Below are 6,524 nucleotides of genomic sequence, written 5' to 3'. Positions count from 1 at the left end.
TATATATGCATATCAGTGATGCTTAGATGGTACCTGTCTATAATTTCAGCACCCAGGAGGCTGAGACCAGGACATCTTGAAATCAAGGTCCGCCTGGCTACGCAACAGGACCTAGCCTGGAGACAGAAAAGGCAGTTCCTCCGTGATTCTGCAACCTTGTGACTGAAAGGCAGGTGGGAGGGGCTCAAGAGACCGCTCAGAGGTTAAGAGCGCTGCCTGCTTTTCTAAAGGTCCTGAGTTCAATTCCCAGCAACCACATGGTGGCTCACAACCATCTGTAATGAGGTCTGGTGCAGGCAGACAGAACACTATTTACACAGTAAGTAAATCTTAAAAAAGAAAAAAAAGATGGGAGACTGGGCTTCGGGGGCAGGGCGCCAGCTACATTGAATTTCCATTAAAATCTGCAGAAATGGCTGTCCTTTCAGAGGACTGGAGTTTGGGTCCCAACATCCACATCCAGTCGCTTACATCCATCTGTAACTCTAGCTCTAGGGGATCTGATGCTCTTTTCTGGCCTCTAACAGGAATTTACACGCATGCGCATACCTCCATGCAGCCGCACACATAAACAAACGATATAACAATGTCTCTAAAGGTCTTTGCGCTGGGCTGGAAGGGAGCGAGGCAGAATGGGGTGGCTCAAGTAAGAGGAGACAGGACAGAGTCGGAGACAGACCTGGCCACGCCCCTTTCTCCCTGTCTTTGGTGCTTTCTCTCAGCAGAGGTAACTGGGAAGCCTTGCCAACACCCAGACCCGCACCAGCACAAGGACAAATACCCAGGAACTGCCCCATCACAAGATGGTCAGTTTCAATGGTCAAACACATAGGTCCGGCCGGGCGGTGGTGGCACACGCCTTTAATCTCAGCACTCGGGAGGCAGAAACAGGCGGATCTCTGTGAGTTCGAGGCCAAAGCAGAAGAAAGAAAGGAAGACACAGGTGGGACATCCTCGGTATTCAATCCTGGCCAAGAGATCAACAAAGCGGGGGTCTTGTCCAGCCTCTGAGGCTGCTGTATCTGTGTGTCTGCCCACTGCCTGAGCTGGAGGAAGGGCAGGGTGGGTGGGCAGAAGTGCTGGGCTCGGGTCAGTTCTAGAGTTCTGTGCTCTCCGAGGGTCGGGTGGACCGGGGACCCAGGAGGCGCAGGGCTGGGGATGCTATGTAGAGGGCAGTAATGGTGACCTGAAGACGGCTCACTGTTTGATGCAGAAAAGGAGACAACCAGTAGACCAAGAAAATCCAAAGCCAGACACACCCAGAGGCATCCCTCCTCCACCTGTTCCTTCAGTGTGGTTGTAGTCTATCTTCGTTGCCTGTCTGGTGGCCATTAGCTTGCTGCTGTCATGTGACTTCTGGGCAGGGAAGAACATCACTGGTAGACCAATGGTTGGCCTTCCTTGGTGGGATCATATTGATGAGGATGGGCAGAGCCACTGGGCATTTGAGACAAACGCAGTGGTGGCGCATGCCTTTAATCCCAGCACTCAGGAGGCAGAGGCAGGCAGATCTCTGTGAGTTCGAGGCCAGCCTGGTTTGCAAGAGGTAGTTCCAGGACAGGCTCCAAAGCTACAGAGAAACCCTGTCTCGAAAAAACCAAAAAACAAACAAACAAAAAATTGAAGCTGAGTGAAGACTCTTTTGGTTAGGGCTCATTGCCTGTCCAGTCCTGCGGGTGATTTTCCTTCAGAGTGAAGGGGCTGGCTGTGGGAATCGTGGGTGTGGTGCTGCAAGGCGCCAGCCTTTGTGGTAATATCTGGTGTAAAGTGGGCAGTAAGAACTAACCAGCGTGGCTACCTCATATCTTGGAGAGCCATTCCTAAGACAAAATGCTGGGGATGGCCAGAAGCCATGAGTGAAGATGGAGCCTATGCCAAGGACGGCGGACAAGATTCTTGCTCTTCAGAGCTCAGTTTGTGCTGCAGTGGGGTGTTGTGTCAATTTTCTCTCTTAAAAGCATAATTTAAAAGAAGGAAACCTGGTTTCATCGTAAACTGTATGGGGTTAGAAAGTTTGGTGTTGCTGGAGACAGTCAGAGTTTGCGGCTGGTGGTGGCGTGTGTGTTTAGACAGTCCTATGACAGCAACATGTCCCAAGTTTGTGTGTCCTCCACCTGATGGATCTTTGCATTTTAATCCATAGAATGTAGGAAGAGGTGTTCAGTCTGTCTCGTCTCTGTTTGCAGAGTATTTCTGTACATTGTTCTCAGAGGTAAGTCTTGATTTATGTAAGGGTGAACATGTTAGTTTATGTATGAATTAGAAAGTTATTCATTTTAATGTGTACTTTATGATAAAATTCCTTATCTTAGACATCTATAAAAGCAGGTAAAAGCTAAATTAGGACAGTTGTGTTAACTGATTTCTAAATTTTGTTTTTACTTGGTACTAAGTCATTTACTCAAGGTCTGTTTGATGTAAATGGGTATTTGTAGCTGTGTGGTGGACCCCCCGGGGCTGCTGCTGCTGTGTTTCTTTTGTGGCCACAATTCACTCTGGAACCATCTAAAACCTCTTAGTGGTCGGTGGCTTAATGAAATACTGCCTTTTAATAAGAATATTATTCTTATGTAACAGTGGGCGTAATTGTTTAAATACTTGGCATAATAAATGTCTATCGAACATTGTATGAATCTTTTTTCTTGTTATAATGGGAATATTGTGAATCACACATTTGTATTAAGGATATCTCCTAAGACAAAGCAATAGACAATAGAGTAAACCAAATGTAAACTATTGTAGGCAGCTGTATTCTTTTGTAGCTCCTGTGAATTTTGTTGGAATCTTTAGATTATGTTGTGAAAACATTTGTCCATTGTTGGCATTTTTTAAATGTATGTTTATTGAAGAAGAGTTTTTATTAAGAGTCTAGCTAGGCAGGTGCATAACTTTATATTTATATAAAACAACAGTTTACAAAGCAAGAGAGAGAGAGAGGTCAACAAAGCCACTTGTTGTCTGGAAGGCTCTGAAGCCATTCCTTGTTCCCAGAGTCAGGCCTGACACAAGGGTGCCATGTATTCCAGCTGGTGTCAGGCTGTTTTAGGCCCCAGGGAGAGCAATGAATTGGGCATAAGGCACAAACGTTGTGACTTCTTCCAGGATCACAATTCACACTTCATGAAGCCTTACCCAGTTCTACACAGTTCCCCTGGCTCATTTCTGCAGTGCTGGGTCAAACCCCAGTGTAACATGAGTAATAAAAACCCGGAGACAGATAACAGGGTTCAAGCTGCAGATCAGCGAAGCAAGGCGGCCAGCCACTAAAGAGTTCTCACCTCTACCAACCTCAGACTGTACTGCTCACCACCAAACCTCAGATCCACCGGGATCGCACTGAACTCCTGCCTTACATTCTTCTCCAGTCCTGGGATTAAAGGTGTGAGCCCCGTTTGTCTTTTTAGACAGAATCAATCTCGTGTAGCCCAGGGCGGCCTTTAGTCCTGGGATTAAAGGTGTGAGCCACCACTCCCTGGCCTCTAGAGGTTTAGCTCTGCACTCTGGTCTTCATGCAAACTTTATTTATTAAAACACAAATAAAATAATCACTATACCCAGGTGTTACATGGGTAGGCAAGTGGTCTGTTACAGAGCTACACCTGGGTCCATTGTTCCTCCTTTCCTTCCTTCCTCCCTTTCCCTCTCTTTAGCTCTCTGTTTCCCTCTGTCGCTCTCTGGCTCGCTTACAGCACCACACTTGTTATTTTTATTTTGAGATAGAGTCACTAAGTTACCAGGCCTGCCTTTGAACGTCTCATCTTCTATGTCTCCCTCCTAAGAGCTAAGGTTTTTGGCAATGTCACCACAGGGGAATCAAACATAAACAGGAGCTATAAGGACAGACTTTCGGTATTTTTTTCCCCCAAAACAGGGTTTCTCTGTAGCTTTGGAGCCTGTCCTGGAACTAGCTCTTGTAGATCAGGCTGGCCTCGAACTCACGGAGATCTGCCTGCCTCTAACTGGTTTGGGATATCTGGTGACCAGTAAGGTGTGCTCTGGGAACTGTGGTTCAGAAGTGGCTAAAGTATCGTCCCAGTCCCATCTGTGACCCCAGATGGTCACAGATGGTGGGGATGGAGGCAGGATGATCAGTCAGCTCAATATTGTCCTTGGCTGCATAGTGAGTTCGAGGCCAGCCTGGATTACATGAGACCTTTTCTCAAAAAACCCAAAATCAACCAAAACAAAACAATGCTGAACAGTAGTCTTCATTACTGACTCTCCTGCCTCAGGCTGGAGCCTGGCTGGAGGCCCAGGTACTCTCTATGCTATAGGTAGGATTCCTGGGATCCCCAAACTTGCAGTGCCTGTTTTTCTCCCCGACCTGTGAGTGAGCTTGTCCCTCTTTGTCCCTTGCCTGCAAAGCCTTTGGTTCCTGAGGCAGGCTGTACCGTCCGCGTTTTCCCTTGCGTGCCCTTTCGACCTGGCCCTTCCTATCAGGAGCTGAAGTTTACACCTTGGCACCTGGAACCCAAGGCCCCTGTGGTCATTAGGATCCAATAGAAGTAATAAAAAGTCCTGATTGAGCCGAGCGCTGCCACACGCCTGTAATCGCAACTCTCGGAAGAGGGAGGTGGGAGGATTAACAGTTCAGTGCCAAGCTCTACTGTGTAATGAGTTTGAGGTCACTGTGGGCAACAGGAAGCCAAGCCATGCCTTGTTCTCTGGGGACCAGTCTTACTACTCTTTCCTGCTGTGAGGAAACCCAACAATCCCCAAGAGAGAAGCGAAGCCCTACCTGAGCCCTGGAGCCCTGAGTCAACACTGACTGAGTCCCAGCTCCCAGGGGAGAGCTGTATCCACTGAGCTCCACCCAGACTGCAGAAGCCAGAGCTGAAAGAGCTCAGGGTGGGAGGGACAGGTGCTTAGTACCCAGTACTTTGTCATCTTTGTCACCGGTGGGAGGCGCAGTGAGTGCAGGCCCCAGGCCTGCCCCTAACACCCGCACTCCCTTCTGGATTTTTCCACTGTAGTCTCCCAAGCCTCTGCTATTCCCAGCCTGGCCTGGCTGCTGTGGCTATCTGAGGTCTTGCTTAGCCTCCTCCCCTTTTCAAAATGACGGTCTGCAGGAGAGCACGTCCGTGCTGAGGCATTAGCGCACAGAAGTTCAAACACCGGGAAAATGCATCCTGTGTGTGTGTTGACAGTTGTGTTTCCTGCGGCTCCTTTTGTAATTTGGTAAGTTATGTATGTTTATTAAGCTTTGCAGCGTTGGGTGTGGAACCCAAGTCCTCTACTCCCGAGTCACATGCCTACCTACTGTCAGGACAGCTCCGAGAAGGTTTTAAAAATGGTGTAAACTGGGCAGTGGTGGCGCACGCCTTTAATCCCAGCACTGAGGCAGGCGGATCTCTGAATTCAAGGTCAGCTTGGTCCATAAAATTAGAGAATTAGGGCGGGGTTGGGGGGGGGGAATCAAACAAGCAAATTTCACCTGAGTGTCAGAGAGGCTAACAGAGTTACTCAAGGTCACACAGCCTTGCTGACACAGCAGTGATTCGAATGCAGACAGGCCTGATGTCTCTTCTCTCTTTCTCTTTCCCACACCTCCCGAAGTCCAGGCTAGCTCACATTGGCTGCGTAGCTGAGAAAGTCCTTCAATTCCTGACCCTCCTGCTTCTACCTCTGAGTGCTAGAATCACTCCTGGTTGTGTAGTGCTGGGGGTGGAAGCCAGGGCCTGGTGCATGCTGGGTAAGAGCCCTCCCACAGGCTCTCTTCGAGATATCTTCTGACAAGTCTTCCCTCATAATAAAGTTTTTAGGATTCGGACTGTCTGCTCTTCCAGAGGTCCTGAGTTCAATTCCCAGCAACCACATGGTGGCTCCAAACCATCTGTAATGAGATCTGGCGCCCTCCTCTGGCGTTTGGTTATACATGGAGGCAGAAAGTTGTATACATAATAAATAAATATATCTTTAAAAAAAAGAAAAAAGAAAAAAGTTTTGAGGATATAGCATACATACAATAGAACATATTCCACATTTACTTTATTTTTAAATTACACTTCTTTTTCTTTTTTTTCTTTTGGTTTTTCAAGACAGGGTTTCTCTGTGGCTTTTGGAGCCTGTCCTGGAACTAGCTCTGTAGATCAGGCTGGTCTAGAACTCACAGAGATCCGCCTGCCTCTGCCTCCCGAGTGCTGGGATTAATGGTGCACACTAATAAACCTGGCTTTCAAATCACACTTACTATGTGTGTGTGTGTGCACGTGTGCACGCGCATGCACGTGCTCAACCACAGCATCAAGATGAGGTCAGAGAACAGCGTGGGGTCTCCTTTCTCTTTTCATCATGCTGATTCTAGGGATTGGGACAGTTGGAGCCATCTTGCCAGTCCCAAGTATCCACCAATTCCTTATATTTTTGCTTAAATTAAAAAAATACTTTTGAGTTTTCCTTTAATGTGTGTGTGTGCACGCGCCTGTGCATGTGTGTGTGTGTGCGTGCCTGTGCATATGTGCATGTGTGTGTGCGTGCGCCTGTGCATGTGTGTGTGTGTGTATACAGGTGCCTGTGGAAGCAAT

The 6,524-nt window shown here is 47.9% G+C and overlaps 1 pseudogene; it reads left to right on the top strand.

Annotated features, from left to right (window-relative positions):
- LOC126488096 (Golgi apparatus membrane protein TVP23 homolog B-like) overlaps positions 1–1,856 on the top strand; it is a 5,044-nt pseudogene extending 3,188 nt beyond the window's left edge.
- The last annotated feature ends 4,668 nt before the right edge of the window (positions 1,857–6,524 follow it).

The sequence above is a fragment of the Alexandromys fortis genome, unplaced genomic scaffold, assembly GCF_014885135.2.
Source record: "Alexandromys fortis isolate MF-2015 unplaced genomic scaffold, M_Fortis_MF-2015_v1.1 scaffold_161, whole genome shotgun sequence".
NCBI lineage: Eukaryota > Metazoa > Chordata > Mammalia > Rodentia > Cricetidae > Alexandromys > Alexandromys fortis.
The sequence above is the reverse complement of the archived record's forward strand: the minus strand, read 5'-3'. Positions and strand labels throughout refer to the sequence as shown.